Source organism: Peromyscus californicus, unplaced genomic scaffold (assembly GCF_007827085.1).
Source record: "Peromyscus californicus insignis strain IS unplaced genomic scaffold, ASM782708v3 Scaffold_14__1_contigs__length_90479793_seg_2, whole genome shotgun sequence".
In the NCBI taxonomy this organism is placed as follows: Eukaryota; Metazoa; Chordata; class Mammalia; order Rodentia; family Cricetidae; genus Peromyscus; species Peromyscus californicus.
In genome coordinates, this window is record NW_026294436.1 from 71,422,234 (window position 1) to 71,447,230 (window position 24,997).

The 24,997-nt window shown below is 46.0% G+C and overlaps 1 protein-coding gene and 1 non-coding gene across 4 annotated transcripts in view; one reads left to right on the forward strand and one right to left on the reverse strand.

Moving 5' to 3' along the window:
- The window catches only part of Tgfb2 (transforming growth factor beta 2), an 89,646-nt gene that overhangs the window by 41,630 nt on the left and 23,019 nt on the right, over positions 1–24,997 (reverse strand). The window lies entirely within an intron of this gene.
- On the forward strand, positions 15,753–15,887 carry LOC128110251 (small nucleolar RNA SNORA70). The gene has a single exon (XR_008218195.1). It is a non-coding gene; the product is annotated as a small nucleolar RNA SNORA70 (small nucleolar RNA).

The following is a 24,997-nucleotide window of genomic DNA, read 5'->3' on the forward strand; positions in this document are numbered from 1 at the left end:
GCCAAGCACAGGGCTCCAGGGGAGGCCCAGGTCTGTCCCCAAAGACAACGGCTTCTGATTTCCCCTCAGCCCTGCTTAAAAATTCTGAGACCAGTTTTTAATGTTTTTCTCCTCACCATATCTTTTCTATGCAAAAGCCCCTATGTCCTTTCACTGTTTTTCATGTTCACTTTTTCTGGTTGTTCTTTTTGCTTCAATCTTAAACTCACTCCCTTCAGCCTGAACATAATTATAGAGGCACATGGAGGACTGTTACCTGCCCTGAACTTACACTTCAAAAAAAACCCCAAGAAACACCCCTCTCTCATATTGTGGATATTTTATTTTATTTTTACTTTTCATCCACACTACAATTCTATGCATTTCAAGTGCATAATAAAATACGACTCGACTCATCCATGGGAACTAATTTATAGACTTTTGTGTGTTTGTGTGTGTGTGTGTGAGAGAGAGAGACACTAAATAGCCCTCACTAGAGTGGAACCTGCTGTGTAGATCATGCTGGCTTGGAACACATGGAGATCTGCCAGCTTCACAAGGGCAGGAATTAAAGGTGTGGCCACTACACCTGGCCAAGACACCACCATCCTACACAGATATGCGGAGGCATCTTTGTGTGCAGGGTTTATCACTTATCACTATTCTGTGTGGATTTAGTTTGGTGGAGCTGATTTTGCAGTAGAACACACTGAGAGGAATTTGAAGGTGGACACAGTGGACCTGGGCATTGATCATCTTGTTACAGGATGCTTCAGGGGACAGGGTATCAAGTCAGAACAATAGTCTTGCTTATTCCTCTAGATGACCTACATTCACAGCTAAGGAACAAAGGGTTGAAGTGGATAGAGTCCTCAATCCACACTAAACTCCATCCCTGTGCACTGTGCTGCTCCACTCCAGCTGGGGCAGCCAAGTCTGAAACTACGCTGTCACCTGTCACCGTGAAGGGGCTTCTGATTTACCTAGTCGTACACTTCAAAATAGGTCAGCAGGCCAGCTGTACGCCTACTGAAAATGGCCAACAGGGCAAGGCTGAGCAAAGTTCTGGAATCCACTTCGTCCCAGCACACCCAACCTGTACTAACCAGCACTGAGACTAGCTTCCAAATGCATATCCTCCAAAAGCTGAGTGACCAGTTCGGAGTTTTCTTTGTGTTAAATGGCAGCTCTCCATCTGAACTGGAAAGATGGTGAGGTGGGTGGGTGAACTGCTCGGAAGGATGGCTGAGTTCCTCACTACCTACACTGGCATTTCAACAGCCAGCCACTTGGTGCCTTACAGAAAACACTACAGGCTTCCAGGATGGAGCTTTCTGGGGGCTCACGGGTATGTGCACAGGGTGTACGCTCTTCCCTCATGCTGTTTGTATTGGCCACACAGATATGGGCAATTAAGATAGGGGAGCATATAGGAATTACAAGAATCCAGATGAACTGGACCATGAGGGAACTCTGGAGCACAGCCAGGGGTGCGGTGCTTATTTTAAGAATCTGTTCATTTGGGCACCGAGTAGCTCTCTGGGCTTCAAGGCCAGGCCACCATTTATAAGAGGAGCAAAGGGTCTTCAAATCTAGAGTCTTCGCTGCAGAAGCAGTCCATGGCAAAGCCCTTCCAAATGTTTAATGTGCTACTTTCGTAACTGAACTAGGTGAGAGCAAGCTCTACAGCTGAGCTGCACTCATTATTTTTGTGTGGGGAGGCCACAGAATGTCCATGTTTTGATCCACTCTGAGGGATACTGGGAAAGAATACTGGACAGAAACAATACCCGGAGGCTTGGAGAAAACTTTGTGACCGGGGTCAAAACTCAGTGGGCTCCAGAAGCCCCCACAGCCATGGTTCACATAGGCAGCTGGGCAGATGAAATGGCGTAAATGACTATTTAATCTTGTCAGTGGCTTTCCTATGTGTCTTGACAGTATTTATTAAATCATCTTTAAAAAGGAGTTTTGCAGAAGATAGGCCATTACTTTGCCAACGTGTTAGGGTGAAAGCGAATAGAGAATTTCCCGAATGCCACAGTGGAATGCACACACATACCAACGTAACTTGAGTAAAGGTAACAGTAAACAAAGGTATGGAGGTGGGAGATTTTCACAAAGGAGAGTTCGTCTGCTTGTTCACCTATACCCTGAAGTTAGTGGGATCTTTCATTATGGCAGGAGATGTGTGGTGTATCATAGAAGACACCTACTTCTTGTCACATTGCCATGGTCTCGTTAGATCCCTTTTAAAGATTAAACATGTCAGAAAGATTCCTGTTTGTGTAAACAAACGAAGAACTGGGCAGCTCCACAGCTGCCTCCAGATCAATTAATTTAGCATTTGTGTGTAGAAGAAGACAGAAGTACAGATCTAGAATCTATATTTCTTACATGACTGATTTGTACACTACATACTGTACTACAGCGTGCTCATGTGACTCTGCCCGAGTGCACTGGTCTACACTGGCCAGAGGAGCCGGGACCAGAGTCACTTGTTAGCTCTCCTGATTTTCTGCAGTGCCCTTCACACCTGGGGATTCACCCTGACACTGTGGCCAAGAGGAGGGACTCACACACCTCCTCTGCCACCACCGCAAACTCCCCTTCACTCTCCCAACCAAGATGCTCCTGGGCAGAGTCTCGGGAGCTCAGGCTGGCTGACCCTACCATATTTCCCATCCTACAAGCTAGTTCCAGGTCTAGGCAAACATCTCTTAGAATATAAAATATGTGTTAAGCAAAAGCACCATATAAAAGCAAATTCATCCTTTCTCTCAAACACTTAAAAGCCACAGGATGCTGATGAATGCTAACCACAGTCCCTGGGGTCTTCCTGGGTCTTCCCATCACATCAGGTGCCTCCATCTTTCTTATTTCACATGAGCCTGGTACTTTTGCAAAATGAGTAGTAGTACCTCCCTTTTCTACTGAGGAAGCCATGGTCCAGAGAGAGCCCGAATGGTTTGATTGAAGTGACTCCCTGTACCTCTTAGTGCTGACTCAGTGCTGCATGCTTGATGCCTGAGGTGGTCTAAATAAGAATGGACCCACGACTCACACATTTGAAAGCTTAGTCACCAGGGAATGGAACTCTTTGAGAGGATTAGAAGGATGAGGAGGTATGGCCTTGGAGAAAGTGTGTCACTAGGGGTGAGCATTGAGGTTTCAAAAGCCCATGCCAGGCCCAATCTCTCTGTCTCTGTCTCTGCCCACCACCCCTGGCTTGTGGACCAGGATGTAGCTCTTAGCTACATCTCCCTTACCACAGCTGCTGCCACGCTCCCCACCACGATGATAATGAAGTAAGCCTCTGAAACTGTAAGCAAGCCCCTAATTAAAGGCTTGCTTTTCTAAGAGTTGCCTTGGTCATGGTGTCTCTTCTCAGCAATAGAACAGTGACTGCGACAATTTCTGAGTTCCAGTCTAGCTTCCCCTGTGAAATATAAAGTAGCCAGTGGAGCCACACATTCCCTGTGGCATGCACTCTAAGGCAAGCAGACTACGAAGGTCAATTATGAAACCTTCATTATATTCCAGCCTGAAGAGATAGAATAACATTCAAACACATAAGCTGCCTTTCAACCAGCTCTGAAAGGATTCCTTCTCTTGGTTGTTACTGTGAACAGCTCTTTTTAGTACCAAGTGCAGAAGCCTCCTCCTCTAAGTGCACAGTAGCCTGAGGGTGACAGTACCTGGAAGGGACCATGATGGAGGATGATTTATGCTCAGGGATCAGCTGCCAGCCGCTCACAGTATACAATGCCCTTCCCTGTACAGTACAACGGGAACGGGCTGGAGGTGAGAAGGAGGAAGAAGGAAGAGAAGAAGGAGAAAGAGGAAAAGAAGAGGGAGGGAAAGAGAGAGCATATGGTGGCGTCCCTGTGATTCACTGGGGGATGAAGATGTCTTTCGATGGGCCTGCTCTTTTGTTCATGATGAGCAAGGAGAACCTGGGTCACAGGCAATTATAGCGATGGGCAAAATAGCACAGGTGACAAAATGATCGTCACACTCAGGGACAAAAATCACTTTTGGGTGCTCAAAACAATCCATAATTGTCCTGATGTTTAATGTACTTCCTAAATTTTCCTCTGGATAGAGGACAGCTGTGAATTCCTTTCCATCAAGAGCTCAGTTGACATGCGGCAGGCATTTGGAGCAGCCCAACACAGACTTTTGAAAACTCTAGTTGGGGCTCTGTAGATAGCTCAATAGATAAAGTATTCACCACACAAACATGAGGACTGGAGTTTGGATCCTCAGAACTCACATAAAAGCCACCAACTGAACTTGTGACATGGACAGGCGATGCCTGAGGCAAACTGGACTGGTAGACTAGCCCAATTAGCAACCTCCAGGTTCAGTGAGAGACCCTTCATCAGTGAGTAGGGCAGAGAGCAATTGAGAAGACAGCAAACATCAACTTCTGACTTCCACACACACTTGCAGTCATGTACACATGCACACACACACATGTGCATCCACACACATACATGCACATACCCATACCTATGTGCACTCACACACATGCATGCATACACACCAAACCATATTTGCATATTCAAGTAGCAGAAACAACAGCAACCCCCGCTTGATCTCTGACTGTCTATGACCTTATTTTAGGAGGGAAGTTGGGAGCTCTTAGAACTAAATGTGCCTTTTCCATAGTCCTGCTCTAATTACACACAGGGTCTGATTCTACATCCATTTCTCTGAGGTGCCTGGGGCCTCTGCTTCCAGCACCCAGTCCTGCAAAGGACATGGATAGACTGTCTCAGTATTTACGCTGTATGTATGTCCATGCAGCCTAATGCCAGGAGGAGTTAGACACGGAGAGGCAAAGAGGAGAGACAGCATCTTGAACTTCAAGGGCGTGCTCAGCATTCTAAAATATCTGTCTTGTCCAGACGGAATCCTAAAAGCATTTTGAGTCCAGTATAATAAAGAGGGTCAACATAGAGGTGACTGTGTCTCCAGGCTTCAATCACAGTATCTTGTCTTGTGAGTCTGGTGAGGGTAAAAGGGAGTGAGAAAGTCATGCATGAACAGCTCCTGTACAGTGACCCCCGGGGCTCTGGAGGAATCTGAAATGTGCCATGTGGGAGGGGCGAGCAGAAGTGAGTATTAAGAGGAAGGTTGGGGTCCACTATAGATCTGACGGTGGGCACCATGACACCATCACACATGAACCAGTTCCCCCATGTCTACTAAAGATCTTGGACAATACTTTACCATGTGTTGCTGGGAGGGCCCTGGCGACATTTGACATTCACAGTAGGCATGCACTCCCCATGCTCTAGCCAGGCTTGTTTGGAATGAAGTTCCTTCAGCAGGCTCTCACTGGTCAAGACCATTGTTGTTCTGTACCCCTGACCCAAGGCTGTCTGATGCAGCTCAGTAAAGAGCCTTTGATTTTAGTTTTGACATGTGTTAAGCCCTTCAGTTAAAATCTTCCAAGTCTCATGGCCAGGGGGATGAAAGGTTTCTACGCAGGGCTGCTGCTTCTCAGGAGGAATTCCTACTCGCCTCTGAAGTCATGTTACCTTGCGGGGAAACCCACAGCCTCATTGTACCTATGAACTCGGGATCCCCTTATGGGACTCTAGCCAGACCCCATAGGACCATGCATGCTGAAAGTGTTTGGTTTTGCTAAATGCAAAATGATAAAGGCAAGGTGTTATCACTGCACTAAAACTTACTTTCATTGAACAAAACACACAGCACACACACACATCTTCAGTGAGAATACAGTAACATGAAGCAAGCCTACCTCCATTTTTAATCATCCTTTCCTCCAACAGGTGAAGTCTCAATACACCTAAAATACTCAAACAGACAGTTTCATCACCCTGTGGCCCCAAACTCCCTTTCCAGATGCAGGAGTGTTCTGTCACCGCCTTGCCACTCTGCCACCTCCACACTGTGCTCTCTCCACTGCTCTAAGCACACCATATCATTTCCAGTCTCCAGACATGCCAAGAGCTTCTGGCACGCCAACATACCTACATCATGCTTCACCTAGAAACCCTTGACATGAGAGAAATTCTGTTCACCCTGGAAGGTCCAGCCTCGGCTCATCACTCAGAGGGCGTATTTCTAGCTCTTGGCAAGCACACTCAGCTTCTCCCTTGTGCTTTTTGTTTGTTTGTTTCTTTCTTTCTTTCTTTTATTTTTCGAGACAGGGTTTCTCTGCATAGCCCTAGCTGTCTTGAAACTCTCTCTGTAGACCAGGCTGGCCTTGAACTCACAGAGATCCTCCTGCCTCTGTCTCCCAAGTGCTGGGATTAAAGGTGTGCACCACCACCGCCCAGCTCTCCCTTATATTTTAACAACATTTGTCATGGAGTAATACAGAGTTCTTCTTAGGTGTTTATAGTGCTATGAAAAGGTGACATGCAGTAATAACACCTCACTCTTATTTTTCATTTTGAATTTACCAAGTCTACTTACTTTCACAAGCATAGCCATTAGCTATTTGGATCTAACTAAAGTTTTGAAAATATCCCCTCAGTTCGTAGACACAGGAGGACATGGGTCTTCCTCGAAGAAACATGAGTTTAAAGGCAAGTGGGAATTCCCATTGAGAAACAGCTGTCCTGAGTAGAAATCCTGGGTCCTCTGGGCCATGGAACTTTTTAATATGACCACACTAAAATCAAAGTCTCTTCCCTGAGCTGTGGCAGACAGCCTTGAGTCAGGGATAGAAAATGATGCTGTATCTAAATCCTATCCTCACTGCGCTCACTGCTCAGAACAACTGTAAGAATGACAAAAGGCAAGAAATGTGAACATAGCAAATACTCAATGCAGAGTCATATTATTAACACCATTCTGGGAGTGGGAGCGAAAGAGAAGAGTAACGTGTACTCTGAGCTGAAGTCGATGTCTTTCCCATAAAGGACTACAGGAAATGTCACAAATCTCAAGACAGCAGCAATATGGAAAAACATGTAGACAGAGCCATCTTTTTCTCTGCCTCAAGGACCCATCAAACAGCATGGCTCTTGGGGCTGCTCCTGCTGCATCACTTGTAACTATTGGTAACAGGAACCTGTGGCAGAGCTGATCCTGACTCAGTAGGAGAAGTCTTAGGAAACCACCTGCTCTTGTGGTTGAAAGAGTTGTTGGTGTGGATAGGTGACACGACTCAGTCTGTGAAGCTACCTGCTAGGCCTGATGACCTACTTGTCTGATCCCCAGGACCCACAAGGTAGGAGAAAAGCAACTCTTCCAAGTTGTCCTCTGCCTTCCATGGGTGCACTGTGGCATGTCAGCACATGCGTGTGCTCGTGTACACACACACACACACACACACACACACACACACACACACACACACACACAGTAAATGTAATAAAAGTTTTTGTTTGTTTTTATAAAAGAATGATGACTGCTGGGTGGTGATGGCACACGCCTTTAATCCCAGCACTCGGAAGGCAGAGGCAGGTGGATCTCTGTGAGTTCGTGGCCAGCCTGGGCTACAGAGTGAGTTCCAGGAAAGGTGCAAAGCTACACAGAGAAACCTTGTCTTGAAAAGCAAAACAAACAAACAAACAAACAAAAAAGACTGACAACCGATTAGATCCCGGAAAGCCAGATATATAAGGAAACTTGCAGCAAATGGAATTGCCATCAGCACTTCCCACAGGTGAACACAATTGACAGAGTGCTTTCCTGGGCATAACCATCTTTTTTGTAACCTCAGTGTCTTTTGGCTATCTCACTCACATAACTGCCAGGGCACGGGGAGTACACACTGTGGACTGAACAATTTCTCATCCCCACCCGTCTGCTGAGTGAAGAACTGGGTTTACCAGCAGACAAGCCACTGTGCAAATGCATGGGGCTGAAACCGAAAATTGGCTGAAAATTGTGACCAAGTCTGCCTGATTCCCGGCCCACAGTCTTTCTACTGTTCCCTGCCTCTGCCTCATAAAGATTTGCTCTGTAGTCCTTCAAGGGATGAGAATGAGAAAAGAAAAATCCAAGAACAATCAAACTTGGTACAGGGAAGAACGCTCTAGAAGAGTTAGGCACAGAAGGGACCAGAGCCACCCCTGGGAGCAGCCAGAGTCTCCTGTGATGAGGTCCAAGGGGAGAACTGGATGACAGGTCATACTGTACTGTGACACAGTAGTGTAGACTAGTTTTAATTGCTCCAACAGTCAATTTCCCGAAGAGAAAAGATGGAAAAGGAGCCAGGCAGCATCACAGCAGAACCACGCTTATAAAAAGTGAATTTATGTTTTGAAAGAGATGACATGGGACCCACATCACTTGTTGCTTTCAGCAAGCCTTCTCTGGCCAAGACTTTTGTCACTTCCTACTCAGAACTGTCTGCTGAGGCTCAAAGAAGAAACTTCAGTCTTGTTCTGACATGTGGACGTTTAAACCCTTGCTAAATCCTTCATGGAAAATCTTCCAAGTCTCATGGCCAAAGGATCAAGGGTTCTGACCAAGGACTGCTGCCTCTTAGGAGGAATTCCCACTGGCCTCTGAAGTCATACGACTTTGAAGAAGACTCAACCTTTGGCTTGTGAAGTAGAGGTCACTTCATCCGGCTCTAGACAGACCCAAATATGTCCATTTTCATGGAAAGAAGTAGTCTTGCTAAGTTGTATTGAGTAACAGTGTGCAATGCATGTAGCCCTAGAAGCCATCCTCAGAAAATGAGCACCTGATGACATGTTCTTAGCTGATCCTCTGGCCCCTAAATACCTTTTGAGCTTCATCTTCCAGTCTGCAAATAAGGCCACCACAAAGTCCCAGTGAGTGGACAAAAGAGCGAAACCCAGGTCATGAGCTTGTAGGGAATCCCCTTGCCACTCACTCAGACTCAGAAGGGCTCACTAGGGCTTCAGTGTGTAAACCCCAGTCCCTCTTGGGAGACAGATAAGGTCACTGTCACTGGTTCTATGGGTGACAGTGGTATAGGAGGTGCAGAGTGTTCACTGGAGATCTCTCAAGTGCCTGCAGTCCATTGTAAACATCCTAGCTTTGTGGATCCTCCCCACAGGTCACCCTCAAGTTCATGCTCACAATAGTTCTTCAGATATCTGAGTTTCACCTCCTGCCCTTTTTTGGTCAGAGCCTATGGTATGTATGAACTGTCCTTGAACTTGAAAATCAGGTGACTCAAATAAGTGTTGAGTCAGTACCTGGGAGGCCAGACTCAGTAGGTCTCAGGCCAATCACAGTAGCTCAGTCTGACCTCATGATGTCAGTGCTGCCTATAAGGATGCCTCCAGGGCAATTCCCTTTTCCCCCCCATTTTTCAGATGAGTGGACTTAGGAGAGTGAGGTAGTTCTGTTAGCCTGCACTGAGAGAGCCACATGGCAAACCACAGGACTCCATGTTAACAACTGCCAAAGGCCTGGAAGCCGGCCTTTGCTCTGTCCAGCTGCCTCTTAGCCTCTGAGATGACAAACTTTGGTGGGACCCCCCCTTTTACTTGCCCTCCCTCCTTTCCTTCATGGGTTTTATTGGGTCCAATGTCCTTGTTTCCAGTGTAGAACCACCCTGCCTGAACTGAACGTATTAGAGACCCCACAGCTAATTGGTGAAGCCAGAGAAGAATTGGTTTATAGCACACCTTCAAGCCTTCATTTCAAGATTCAGGTAGAATTTGTTATCCAAATTTGTTTCTATCAACAGAATAGAAAGGGGCTTGGTGGTTAAAAGTCCTTGCTGTTCTTCCAAAAGATCTGAGTTCCTAGCACCCATATGTGGCAGTGCACAACCACCTGTAATTCTAGCTCCATGGGCTCTAACTCCCTCTTCTGGCCTCCATGGGCACTGTACTCCAGTACACATAGCCACACATACACACATAATTAAGTGTTTAAAAGATGTTTAAAGAGAGAGAGAATAGAGTGCATTTAGCATGTTTGCATTTCTACAACTTTCAAATACCCCATGAACCTGCTAATGCTTTTCTACCACATTGTTTTCATTGTTCTAAATCTACTTCAATACACACAGCTACTTGGGTTAATTACTTATGAAAGAAAGGAACTTCTAGTCCTATAAAACAATGAACTGTGAAAAATGTTCATTGAAAATAAGGTACATTCCCAATGTGTAAAGTATTCACAACACTCATGATGTTTAATGCCATTCTCCCCTCCCTCCTCTCCATCTTCACCTGGTGCTAGGGATGGATCTCATGGGGCTTTGTCTATGCTGGGCAAGGGCTCTACCACGGAGCCACACCCCCAACCCTTCCTTTTCTTCTTTATAATGATGTTCTGGAGGGCAAAGAGTGAATTGCTTTGTGTGTTCTAAATAACCTGTGAATAAACTTTCTGTACACCTCATTTCTATAGAACTGTTAAAATAACCAAAAAAATTTTACCAATGGTGAACTCGGTGGTGTGGAGAGGAGTACAGGGCAGAGGGCAAGCATGCCTGGGTCACTGCACAGTGACTCTGAGATTCAGAATGTGGTGCTTTTCCACCAGTACATGTTCACACTCCACCTTTCCTGATGGGGAAACCCAAAGACCATAGCCCCTACTTGCAATACCCTCCACGGAAAGTTCTTCAGAAGTCACTGGCTGAATCCACTGAAACTTCTAACTTCTAAATCCCTGACTCATGCCCTGTGTCCCACATCTTGTGAGTCCCCTACACAACAGCTGTGGTTAAATCCTTTGATTAAAAAAGAAAAAGAAAAAAACAAAACACGCCACACATTCATGATTGGTGAGTGGATAAAGTTCTCCTACAAGGAGTGCCAGTTCCTGGGAATTCTTACCAAGATGCCCAATGCCAAAAGAGGCCCACATGACATTGCCTGTCACTCATACACACACACACACACACACACACACACACACACACACACACACACACACACAGAGGCAGTTCAAAAAGTCTTTGTTTCTTGATGCAGATTGTTCTTTGCAATGGGAGAGGAATTTTGAGAGATCCACCACACTTTTCTGTCTTTCCTCTTGGGCCATTCCCAGGATCACTTGAAGACACCTGATCTGGTGCATGCTGACCAGCAGAGATGTCAGAATCTGCCGAAATGTGAATGTAAGCCCATGCATGCAGTAGGAGTTGGGTGGGTGACAAACTCCCCTATCTCACAGATGCCTAGTTTCTAAAGTTGAGATGAGTAGGTGAAAGAAAAACAGTGGGCCCTGGGTCATACACTCCCAGGGTTTGCAAAGGAGCGCTCTCAGAAGAGTAACAAACACATGTGGTGCCCAAGGATGCCTTAGCCTTGGGCTAGGAATGGGGAGTAATGGTTTCAAGAATTCATCTTCCACAACCAGACTTCTCTACCCAAAGGGTAGCCAGTTCAGTTCAAGCCAGCCACTTCACCTCTCTTCTCCCTAACCATATGCAATATGTAAAGTCATCCTTTGGGTGTGGTCTCCGTATCCCAGACAGTGCTCATAGGACACAGCAGTACCCTGAGGCCTGAAGAGGAAAAACCTGACTGTCCACAAAGAAGAACCCTGACTCCTCACTTTACTAAAGAAGTGCAAGCCACTTAGAAACAGCCACCAAGTCGGGGGAGTCAGGAGTGAGCCATCAAGTACCTTTGTGAATACAGCCCTGCTGAGCCTAAATGTGTGTCTTGGAGCACATCGAGGCCATGCTAAGGATGACTGCTCTTCCATGGACAACACTCACCAAAAAGCTTCACTTCACACCTTTGCTTCTAGAATTTTCCACCTCTAGCAAAAAATATTGCTTTTGGGGCGAGATTCAACCTAAGCAGAATCTTCCAAGGCAAAAGGACCAGTAGCTGAATAAGGGCTCCTGCAAGGGGCCTAGGGGAGGGAGGTCCTTCTGTTTATATTTCCACTCTCCTTGGAAGACAGCCCTGGCCCTGCAGGGGGTGGAGGAGCTCACAGGACCTTGTCCAACACTAAGGCTGCATTTTCACGAAAGCACTTCAAAGTGAATTCAGGGTTTATTTTGTGGATAAATTAAGGATAATAATGGCAACCCAACACGCAGGAGTCTCCTTAACCTTGACTTATCAGGTTAAGGGATGAGAGTTAACAAGGTACAAGGCATGTGTTCTTCTCTGGCACCTAGTGATTTCTTCAATTTGAAAATAGTTCTTCCTTGCCCTCATCCCAAATGCCCCTCTGCATGTGTATATACCTATGTTCACACATTCATGCACACACATATACACACATACACAGACACACACGCATGTACACACATGCATATACACACATGCATGTACACATACATACACAGACACACACATACACACACACCCAAAAGATCTCATTTGGCTGCTCTTACAGACACAGTGGTCAATGCAAACTTTTAAAGTCCTGCCTCAATCCCACAATCCCTTTAAAATAAAAGACTTAATTTGTGTGTGTGTGCATTGTGTATAAGTGTGTGTGTATGTGAGTGAGAGTGTGTGCGTGTGCATGTCCATGTGTGCCACACAGTGCATGTGTAGGTTGGAGGACAACAGGTAGGAGTGGCTGTCACTTTTCATCCCCTGTGTGGGGCCTGGGATGGAACTCGGGTGGACAGGCTTCGCAGCAGCAAGTGCTTTTGCCCACGGAGCCATCCTGCTGCTCCAACACTTGCTCTTCTTCTGACGTAGAGAGCCAGGCTGGCTCAGACTTCCAGGGTTTTGCCTGTGAGCTTGTCATTGGTGCTAATGAAGATGTTGTATATGAAGGTAAAGAGATTGAAGGCTTGAGACTCAGCATACATGGTTCTATCCCCAGTTCCACCACACACCACTGTGGCCCTTAGCAAACAGCTTGACCTTTTACTCAGTATCCAGGAACCTAAGACTTTAACACCACCACCTGACTCCTCGGGCAGTTGGGAAGGTTTGAGAAAGGAAAACAACGCCCCATCGGCTCTGCTTCATGCATTAGTTATTGGCACTGCTGGCCCTAAACCAGCTGTGCTAACATATAACTCAGACCAGCACAGGGTTAACAATGGGTCATACACATGACTCGCCTGCACGTTCTCCGTGTATCGAGGAGGGTTCAGCAGAGTCGACCTGACAGACAGTGAGGATAAAGTAGAGCCACCAAAGCAAAATATTGAGCACTGTGTCCGGAACATGGCGAGCACCCCAAGTGGTTTACTCTGTCATCTCCTTGTAGGTCCTGAATTGTCAGCAAAGGGATTGTTTGTGGCAAATCTTTGTTTATCTTCCCAGGGAATTCCCACTCAAGCATCCCTCTGATCACAGAAGCTCCATAGCCAGCAGTCCAACCAGCCCCTATCCTACTTAGCTCTGCTCTTCATCTCAGAAAAGGAAAAAAAAATCTGTTAAATATTCCACTCACAAGGTAACAGGCCTGGAATGCGCGGCATCTCAGGCGGAGCTCAGTTGTGTCTTGGCACCAGATACACACACTCTGCAGCCTGGGGCCAAACTGCATTTGGCCACTTCATACAATTCAAATAAAGATACTGAAAATCTTCCAGCTTATAAACATCTGTACTGTTTGCTAATCAGAGGACTTCATGTTTTTTAAAAAAAGTCATCTAACGAGAACTGCACATACGGCTTACTCCTTTTAGCTGCAGACCTTAGCATATTCATAGTTAATGTTATCTATTTCCAGAGAGGAATCTCTTCAAATATTTAGACCTGGGCCATTTTCTTCCCAGCGCTTATGCTCTGATTCGTAAACGACACTGAAGTTTGGGTGACACGATTGGTCATGGACTTGACCTTCTGCTTAATGGGAGTGAATGACAACAGCATCTTTGGTGGATGGGTGTCATGGTTCTGCCACTTAATCATCTGAAAAAAGTAGTTTAGCCTCTCTCTGCCTTGGTTTCTCCAAAAGAGAAATGAAGAAAATACAAATCTTATGAATGCTAGCATCAAACAAATCGAAGTCTCCAAAATGCTGGCCACAGGAAGTACTCCATAAGCATTTCCGTTACTGCTGAGCAAATACCAAGTGTGGATAAAAGGAACACAGCAGGTTCTCAGCCAAGGTAACTGGTTCCTCAAGTCAACGTTTTTAGATGCAGTAGGATGTTACCAAATGAATTCAATGCACATAAAGGAAGGTGTAAACCACATTGTAGTATGGTCTGTGAACATTTATCCTGGTCTTCCCCAGCTTAGATCACACACACACACACACTACACACACACTTGGAAAAATGAGACCTTTCCATAGATCTCCACTTGCCTTCTGGATATTAACCCCAGAAGCTTAAAATAAAAGCCTTTGAGGAAGAGTTAGGAACACTGACAATGGGCATTAGGGAGGAAGGAAGGAAGGAATGAACAAATGAAGGAATGAAGGAAAGGAAGAAAGAAGGGAAGAAAAAAGGAAGGAAGGAAAGAAGAAAAGAAGGAAGGAAAGAAAGAAAGGAAGGAAAGAAGGAAGGAAGGGAAAAAGGCAGACAGGAAGGAAGGAAGGAAGGACTCATCTCACAAGGCTGCAGAAAACGCTGCATCCCTTCTCTGCCTTCACAACGCTAGGTACCAGTGCAGCCAGCTGTCCCCTGTGGGTGGCAGGTCACACTTCAGTGACTGCTGGGTGACAAGTGGACTGCCAGCAGACATCCTTCTGGAGGGGTTGGGACTTCCCAGGAGGGTAGCCACAACACACACACACACCATAGAAACAGGTGAAGGCTTTCCCACAGCTCTCCTTTCCTTTCCCTCTCCTCGGCCTCACCCATTCCGCCCAGGTAATCACAATTTATGCCCTAACAGGTAAGGAAACACTAACAAAACCAAATGCATTCCTAATGAATGAAAATGGAGGAGGTGGTGGCCAACAGATGCCTTAGTCGGCACTTATTTCAACGACGATGTGGGAGAGAGCAGAGCAGCATCAGTCAGAGAGAAGATACTTTTAATTCAGTGACACCCTCAGGGACTGCAGACTAAATCTTTCCACCCTGTTATCCGAGGGTCTGGCGAGAGCTTTCCCCAGCCACAGACACACATGTACTGGGCAGGCCTCAGCTTCCCAGGGGTCCTAGGCAGAAAAGCATGGGCCAGAAAAGAGTAGGACTTTTGTTCGTTCCTGGAAGAAGGGTAAGTACCTCCCAGTGTGGAGTATATTAGAGTGAAGAGCACAGAACTGAATGAATCACAGGCTGACACGGGGTGGGGGTGGGGAGGGATGTCCTTGTGGTTAACCACATTTTACTGGGGATTTTTATTGATTGCTGTTGTATTGAAAGAGACATGACTCAAAGGTACCCTAGCCACAGCCTTGCAAAGCACTGGGTTCTACTGGAATTCAGCGGCTGTGGATGTCATGAGCCACAGTGTGGGGTGGGAAAAGGTTTGTTGACGTCACAGATAGCTGCTTCTCTCCTCTGACTGCTGATGAACAGGCAGACTTTTCCCTTTCTTTCTGGTTTTGAGGCCATGACTGATCTCTGTGCAAGCAGACACTAGACTCTCTGAATGTTAGCAGTGCTTTCTCTTACAAGTTGGTTTTATCTGCCAGCCTCCTGTATGTTCACACTGTGCTGTGCCTATAAATCTACTTATTTAAAAAAAAAAATCTAGCCAGGCGGTGGTGGTGCATGCCTTTAATCCCAGCACTCAGGAGGCAGAGGCAGGCAGATCTCTGTGAGTTCGAGGCCAGCCTGGTCTACAAAGTGAGTTCCAGGAAAGGCACAAAACTACACAGAGAAACCCTGTCTTGAAAAAAAAAAAAAAATCTGTATTGTGTATAATAGTTCTTTTACAAGTCTATCTCCACAAAAAGGAGATAAGCTACTTGATGGCAGGGGTAATAAGTTTGTGATATCAGAAAGAATAAAAATTCTGCAGTCAGTTAAGTCAATCAAGTCTCTTTCCTCCCAGGGGCCTGGTGTGCGGTGGACACTAACAGCAGCCTCCTTAGGAATGTATGCAGCCTGTTGCCTATGTGGATGGCTCTAAGCGACCTTGGAGACATTTTTTCTGGTGGCTATTGATGTCTCTGATCTCAGTGGCAGGCATGTAAAGTATACAGGGTGTCTTAGGGAAGCCCCAGGGTTCACAGGATTCACATTGGCCAGGTCATCCTGTCCATTGGCAGCACCAAGCTGTAGACTAAGGAGCATGCAGTTGAGGTCCTTTGTAAAGCCAAGTTCAAGTTCCCTGGCTGCTGGAAGATCCATACCTCAAAGAAATGAGGTTTCCCCAAGTGTAATGCAGATGAATCTGAAGACACATAGTAGCTAAGAAAAGGCTCATCCCTGATGGCTGTGGGGTTGAACAATTCCCCAGTCGAACCGTGGACCCTTGGATGAGTGGTGGGCCTTGCACCCCTTGAGGCTTCCCTGTGCTCTCATACACCACAGCAAATCATATTCAGTAATAAATCCCACATCCTAAGAAGACAGCAGCAGCAGCAGCAGTGAGAGCACCAGTGATCTGAAGCATAGCATCTGGGAGCTCAAGAGGAGTGCAGACACTGTGCTTTAGCCCAGGAGGTGGGGCCTTTGTACCTTTCTTCTTGAGGCCTGTGTTCTTCTTCCAAGCAAGTGGTCTTCCCACAACACAGCCCATGGACGGTGAGAATGGACTGAATAAATGAGATAAAACTTCCCAGGTTGAGACTTTCAGGGACAGTCCATACAGAACTTAAGACGAGAAGGTTAAAGGAGCGAGACAGTTAAGTGTGCCATCCACTTGGGGCAGGAAGGAGGAGGCTCCGGAAGTGAGAGCCATTGTTTACAAGCTTCTGGACCTGCGTTCAGTCCCTGGTACCCATGTGAAAAGCTGCTGCGTGTGACTAAGCAGACCTGTAGCCCCAGTGCCCCAGGGAAGTGGAGACAGGAGTCTAGGCTTCAGGCTCAGTGAAAGATACTATCTCAAGGGGAAAAGGTATGAGTGTAGAACAAAACACCCAGTCCTCCTCTGGCCTCTACACACATCTACAGAGCATATACATGGAATTCACACACACACACACAAGTTTAAAAACGTGGGCCATCTACTTTGAGAAACTTGGCTTTGACCAAGTTTTCTGAGGAAGCTGGGAGATGGGAAGACTGCCTCATTTGACATCCTCTCACACTGGCACACTTTTAACTGGACACGGTCCTGTTGGACTAGCTACAACACTGTTGTATGGAGGAGTTCAGGAGCTCACTCTTCCGGCTTAACTGAAAGTCTAAAAATGCCACGCTTAGATGCTCTCCACCTACCACCCCAGGACCTGGCAGCTACCGTGTCCGGCAGCCACCGGGTCTCTTGGAATCTACGAATTTGACTGTCGTTGGATACCTCGTATTTATAAATGATATCTGCACCATTTTCCCCCTCACAGAAACTTGGACCTCTTCAGCTTTTCTACCCTTTGAGACGACATCGGCCGCTCCTTTCACTGTCTATCAACTTGATGCTAAAAACATGGGCTGTGATGCCTACTTTTTCAATTGAATTCTCACAATAGAAAAGCAAGAGAGTTAAGCGCTTCAATGGCGACCAGGAAATGAATACAAGAAGGGCAATTTCTTCAGTCCTTATGAGGCTTGGAGCATCTCTGTGTGTTAGATCATTTTCTTCTTTAAAAGGCATTAAAAAGTGAGGTTTTAAAAAGCAAATCCGCACTTTAGAGAAAAGCAAAGTGGGGTTCTGAAAGGGTAGCAGGCTTGCTGGACTCTAACCTGGTCTCCTCTGCGCAAAACCTGCACTGTCTTGCTACTAGTTTGTGACTTAATTGTTGGTCCGTGGGTGGGTGGCTCCCTTCCTTGGCTTATTGACAGCAGGTTGGTGGTCAACAAATGAAAATGTTAGCATCTTCGAAGTTGGAATGGAAGGACCACCTTCTGATCCACAAAGCAAAAGAAACAGAGCCCCATTACGGACACTCATCTGTCTAGACAATGACTAAACAGGGTCCCTCCAGGGTTAGACTTGAGTTTCCTCTGTTCAGCCTGTTGGATATTTAGCAATTAAAAAAACAAGATTCAGAAAGGAAGGAAAAAAAAAACGGTTTAAAGGCTGCAGTTCTGATCTAACCCCTCCCCCACTACCCAGAGAGTAGTTTAAAAGTCATTTCAACACAGGCTACATGTGGTAACAGTCTCAAGCAGAAATCAGATTGAGACAAAGGGGACCCTAAAAATACTCGTGAAGTCTGGCTACAGATACAAGAACACAGGCCCAAGTGTCCCTTTATAGCCCTTGTGACAGCAACTTGAACTCGCTGAGGGAGCAGGGTCTCACCCAGGTATTCCTGCAGCTGGAGATGAGAAGCCACCAAAGTGTAGCTTCCCACTTTTCCTGTGGGCTGGGAAGTCACTTCTCCCTGCTCCTTCTGTGCCCTGGGGATGCTGAACTTTCCCTAACTTAGAATAAGGAAAACACTACTTTTTTTTTTCTTTGAAGAATGGTATGGGGATTTTGATTGAGATTACACTCAATCTATAAACCGCTTTTGCAGGGATGGTCATTTGACAATATTAATCAATCCATGAGCATGGGAGGCCTTTCCATCCTCTAGCGTAGCCTTAATTTCTTTCTTGGGAGTTTTAAAGTTTTCATTGTAGAGGTCCTTTGCCCCCTTAGTTAGGTTTCCTGGAGGGTAATTTTTTTAAAGCTATCATGTATAGGAGTGTTTCCCTGATTTCTTTCTCGGTACGTTTATCATTGGTGTATAGAAAGTCTACTTACATGTTAAGTTTGTATCCTGCCTTTTGCTGAAATCATTAACTCTGACACAATGTCAAACTGCCTTCTAAATATTTATGTTTATACCTACAGACAATCTTATTCTCAGCCTTAAACTGAGAAGTCTTTCTGTCCATCCAGCAGGATGAACACAGAGACTCATGGCTGTACAAGGTGCTAAGAATAAATAAAACAAATCAGGTGATTGTTGAGAGCTCAACCCCAAACAAGACATTTCTACCATCCCCTCTAAGGCTCGGGGACACTTCAGGAGAGAGGTGGAACTAATGTAAGAACTGAAAGATAGGGAGAAGCTAAGATGTCTTCTGGGCGAGACACTGCCATTCCAATCATGTGATCACCACAGCTGTGGGTGGATCTACCCCCAAACAGGCCTATCATCAAGAGTCAGGCATGGACAAGGGAAGCGGGGAGGGGGAAAAGAGGAAAAAGGAGACGGGGAAGGGGCCTAACTCCCACTGCTGACCTATTTGCTACTGATGAATTCAGAGAGGGGAAGTCATGGCCTTCAGTTGTCTATCTACTGCCCACTGCGCTGGACTCTACCGGATAGTTGCAATTCAATGGTCACATAGATGGCCTTGGTTAAACTTAGTGGGTTATAAAACACAATCAAAAGTATGAATGTGGAAGAGGGACCGGTAGGGATGAGGGAGGAGCATGGATAGAAATGGGAGGGAGATTCTAGGGCAAAGAATTAGAATACATCACATACATGTATAAAACTGCAAATAACAAAATTAGTAAGAGAAAGGAAAAATCCTACATGGAGGGAAAAGGAAGTCAGTGTTCCTGCATCAAGGTGGAGATAGAGAATAACAGCCTCATGGTGATAAGATTTTTATTTTTTAAGCCTATTAATACTACTACATTTGGTGGACACAGCATTCCTCCGGGTAAGCAATTAGCTGGCCAGCCTGCCATGCCCGGAGAAATGAAAGCATCCTGTGACTAAAACCAGACCTCTCTCTCTTTTCCCCAGAAGTCCTCAGCACAATGCACAGTACCTTTTCTATTACAGCGCATATTTGCAAAATCCAGCTCCTGTCTCATTTAACAAATATGTATTGGATGCCCGTATCTGCCACATTCCTTCCTGGGGTTGTGGGGTTGACAGGCTCGGCAGGAACTGTTACGGAAATTTTGAGTCCTGCTGGTTGATGGGTGCTGGTAGGAGACCCCGATCTTTTAGCAGGTGTTAGAAAAATCAATGTGCTTTAAGCAAGTAGTGATTGCTGAAATTCACCTGGCTGAAAGCAAAACAAGAGGAAAAAACAAAACACAGATGTCTAGATAAAGGTAAGGATTTGATACCGCATACCGTAATTATTAACCAGGGAGGAGAGTAATAAGGACTCCTGCGTCCTGCATCTAATGTGTAGGGAAAAAAATAGTTTTGCTCTTCAAAGAACATGTGTGAGTCCCTGCTTTACTCTGACGCCAGTGTTTGAACCCATGGGTTTCATAAGCTTCTAAGAGAGATACACAGTATTTAAAAGAATGAAAAAGAACAGAAAAAAAAAAAACCCACATCTTTCTCTTTGTTGGAAAAGAACGACTTCCTGTACATGAGACACAGATGGTTCCCAGCCCCTGGGGTCTCTTTCTGTCATCTCACTGCTACAAATAAAATCTCACTTAAATTTGAAGTTTATCCCTTAAGGGAAAGCAGGTAATAGGATGACTCTGGAGTCAGGCAGCCCAAGTTTATGCTCTGGCTCTGCCATCTGTCATCTGTGTGACTGTGAGAAAATGACACGAGCCTCTCCTTTCTGTCTATAAAGCAAAATAATAATGGTCATATATAGATAGGGCCAACACAGATATTAGCCCAGAGCCCAACTATTCAGCCACTGACTGTTAGCAGTATTGTTCATATTTTTGTTTGTTGTGTGTATTGGTGGGTATGTGAGTGTTTATGTTCATGCATCTTGGGTGCACATGTATGTGTATGCATGCAGAGACCAGAGGAAACTCCAGGTATCTTTCCTCAAGTGCTGCCCATGTTTTTTATCTGACACAAACACGTTCTCTCATTGGCCTGGAGCTTATCTAGTAGGCTAGGTTGGTTACCGGGCGTCTAGGGATCTGCTTGCCTCCCACCCCCTCCAGTACTAAGTCACCCCCCATTCCCCAACCACCCCCATCTCCAGAGCTAGGATTACAAGCACATACCACAGGCCTGGCTTTTTTATGTGGGTTCTGGAGATCAAACTCAAGTGATCTTGTAAGCCCTTTATTGCCTGTGCCCTCTCTCCTGCCCTTATATTAGTAGTAAAGACACAGTCCGCTTTTCTCATCCGTCAGCATTCCCACCCTAGATGCCCTTTCTTCATGCAAATATCCCCTCAAAATAAAATACGGACAGCTGGGCAGAACCACACAGTTTTATTAGAAGAAATAGGTATCCGTCCAAAACAGAGGCTCCCAGATCACCTGGGCAGCCTTTTGAAAGCTAAAGATGCTGGGTCCCTCCACAGACAACTAGCTGGGTCAGAACTTATCCAGATTGTCACTAGCATGGGTAATGTAGGCTTCCCAGTTGATTTGGATGCACCGTGGAGGCGGGAACTCCTGAACTAGGGTTTCCATGCCAGGGCAAGTGGTTTTTACGTGTAAAGCTCAGTCACTGCATACCTGCTGGCCAGCCATGCTGCTGATTCACCTTGTTCGGTTTCTGAAAAACAAACTTCCCTCTCCCCAACAACACTGCTAGAGTTGATGACCCTTGAAGTCACAGTGGTCTCAGGTCCACTGGGAGCTACCTTCCCCGTTTCCCGAATATGGACAGTGGATGAAGAAAGTAGCTTCATTGGAAAAACAAGCAACGTGGACCAGGAAAAGCCCCCTGCTGCCGATGTGAGCAGCTCCACGAAGGGAGTCAGCTCCACTCCAGAGCAAAGACACAATCCAACTGAATATTAGAAAAATATGCTCTGACCATTTAGAGTTCAGAAGGATCCAAAACCAATTTAGACTCCAGTTGGTGGACAAAGTTCACATTCAGCAAAACAGCTCCGGCAGTTGCATCATACACACAACAGGGCAATTCAGAAATACAGATGTCCAGCCATGTGCAAAACAATGCTCTCATTTTTTCTTCCCCTCCCCACCGCTGACCCCGAGAGCAGGCTGGGGAAGCTTAGCATCTGCTGCTACTAAGAATAGGCTGTGCCGATGATTATCTATGAACTTGTAAGCAGTACGCCACCTTGCACATTCAGGGGTCCTCACAGCAGAGAGCTGTCACTGCAGCAGGGGTCACACGGCAGAGGCCCTTGCCCACCAGAGCAACTTTGCAGCTTGTTCATTGGGTACGCAGCTAAGAGTCTGACTCTAGGATCTGCAGTGTCCCTATCAGGAGACCAAAGTTCTCGACTCTAGAATCAAGAGGATAACATGATACAAAAGCTTAAGTCAGCAAGAAGTTCACAGGAGACTACGAGGAGAAGAAGAGCTGGCTCTCTCTAGCAAACTGCTGCCACCCGAGGACTCAGAGCTTCAAGGATAACTAGTCAGATCCTCGCTGTGGACAACCTCCACAGACACCTCCAGGCATGTCAGGGCCAGGAAGGGAATCCAGGACCCTAAGGCAAGGGAGGTAAGCCTACTTCAGCATTTTTCTGACAAACACAAACTTTATACACCACACCAAGACATGCCTCAGAAACCTGGTACTTCCAGCCATATTTCTGCTACCAGCAAAACTCGTCTCCACTGGAGGAACAAGTCATTATGAAAATGAAAGGAAGTGACATGTCTGTCTATCTTTCTAACCTCAACCCACTCAGCATTCAGTCAGTCTCCCCTAAAAAGCTCTTCAAAACTATACAGACAAGGCCACAATGTAGACTTAGTGCATATCCACAATATAGAAAAGCCTTCAACACTGGTGAAAACTTTCTCTCTTTCCCAACTCCTCCACCGACCCTGTGACGGCCAGTATCATTTGTTTAAAATGCTGGCTGTCCTCTTCTGCAGGCCAATCCTAATGCATCCTCATTTTCTCCCTGTGCCCTCTTCTGACCCTTCTAAAATCGGACTTGGCCATGCGACTTGTGGAATATGGGTGGGGACTGTCACCATGCTTAAGTTAGGGTCACTGAATGGAGATCTCCCAGAGCATAATATAGTCAACTCAGAAGGCATACTATAACAATATGAAGAGGAGGTACATCTTTGCTGTGGGCCATTGGGATTGACAGCAGGGCTTTTGAGGTTGACTTCAAGCTTATAGAATAATACTGTATTTCAGATTCCAAACAACCATAGCATACCATTACATGCATGTCTACAATAAATAGGCTAAATGCATCTTCTCAATGAACCAACTTTGAAAAATAAGCACTTCATATAATTCTACAATTCTATTCTCCAGCCTCAGTCTTTAAAAGGAGATCTCTTGTAAACAAACCTCAGTTTTTCAAAGACTACAGGAAGCCTTCCTGGCTGCTTCACGACTCGTCAAGACGGCGGTCACGCAAGCTCATGTGAAAGGACAAGTTTGCTTCCAGAGAACATAAAACACTTCCTGCTGCTGCCAGGTGGCCAAACTACAATCTCAAAGGTCATCTTTCAGGTTGCAAATATCCTCTCCCTTCAGGAGCTATCCTTTCCCTAAGCCATGTTAGACAATTCTTCTGGCCTCTGGATGCCTTGCTTCAAACCGATTATATAGGGTTGACTTTTGTTTGGGTTGTTTGCTTTGGTCTGCCTGACTTCCTCACTAGGTTCTAGAGTCCCTGAAAGTGGGGTCTGTGCTAGTTAGCTGTAATTGTCAACTTGGTACAGCCTGGAGTCACTTGAGAGGAGAAGCTCGGTTGAAGCATTACCTAGACCAGACAGGAACGTCTGAGAGATATTGCCTTGCCTCTCGACTGCTGGAGGAGGGCCCAGCCCATCATGGGTGGCATTATCTATAGGTGAGATCCTGCACTGTACAAGACTAGCTAAACATGAGCCTGTGAGGGAGCCTGCGAAGCAGCATTCCTCCGTAGTTTCTGCTTCGAGTTCCTGCCTTGGGTTCTTGCCCTGACTACCCTCACTAATGGACTGTGACCTGGAAGCCAAATAAATCCTTTCCTCCCCTAAGTTGCTTTTGTCCATGGTACTCGTTACAGGAACAGAAGAGAAACTGGGAGAGCCTGTGCTATACTCCTACACACTACACATGCCATCTGCACACTCAATTGATAATTCTTGTTCAGATAAAGGGATGGAATCAGCCTCCCAGTGTGAAGGCTTGCTGTTTAGAACTTAAGAATTAGAAAGCAAAATCCAGCCCAACAGAAATCTTTTTGAGCACTAAGAGGCATGGCTTTACACATTGCTTAACTCAAAAACTGACTTTGATATTTAAACCAAGGCATTTCCATTTCAATTTCTTATATTGGGCTCAGCTGGACAGATCCAAAAATTTGAGAGACTACCTTTCTCCTGTGCACAGGGAAAGGTAGACTGCCATCCTTGGAGGTTAAGGCATGGTCACCTATGAGTTCAGTGCTCTGTGTCCCTGGCCACTGAGTCAAAGGGGACTATTACTAAACATTACGGCAAGCGCATACTCCAATAGCTGCCACTTCCTGTTTGTCACTACAGGATGGGAGAGCCAGGGGATGGATATTTTCACACACAGAGGGCTGCCAAAATGGTTTCTTAGAAGGGAAGAAGGTGAGTTACTAATTACTCAGAATTACCAATTAAAAGTGATCGGGGCAGTGAGACAGCTGGATAGGTAAAGGCACTCCCAGTCAAGTCTGACGACCTGAGTTCAATACCCGATTCCATATAGTAACGAGGAGAGAAGTGACTTCCACACTGACCATATGCACACTTGTGGCAGCGCACGCCCCTCCCCCACCATACATCAAAATAAAGATGGCTTCCATGCACACATGCACAAACGTTCACGGCCCTTGAGCTTACGCACACAATGTCATCATGGCATAGATGTACATGGAAGAGTTCTTGGAAGATCTCACTCCTGTGCCTTACAAAGATCTTGCTGGCCAGGTGGTGGTGGTCCACGCCTTTAATCCCAGCACTTGGGAGGCAGAGGCAGGCGGATCTCTGTGAGTTCGAGGCCAGCCCAGGCTACAGAGTGAGTTCCAGGAAAGGCACCAAAGCTACACAGAGAAACCCTGTCTCAAAAAAAAAAAAAAAAAAAAAAAAAAAAGATCTTGCTGGACTTCCTGCTTCTGCCTGGGCTACTCTGTACTCCATTCTCAACTGAATAGCCATAGTAAACCTTTAGTAAAACTACCCTGTCTTCAGAGGAAAAGCCACAACTCTTCACTGGCCAATGGGATCCTGCATGAACTTTCCCCCCTTAGCTTCCTATTCTTATCCCCTAGGATACTTTGATAATCCTAAAACATGCCGGGGAC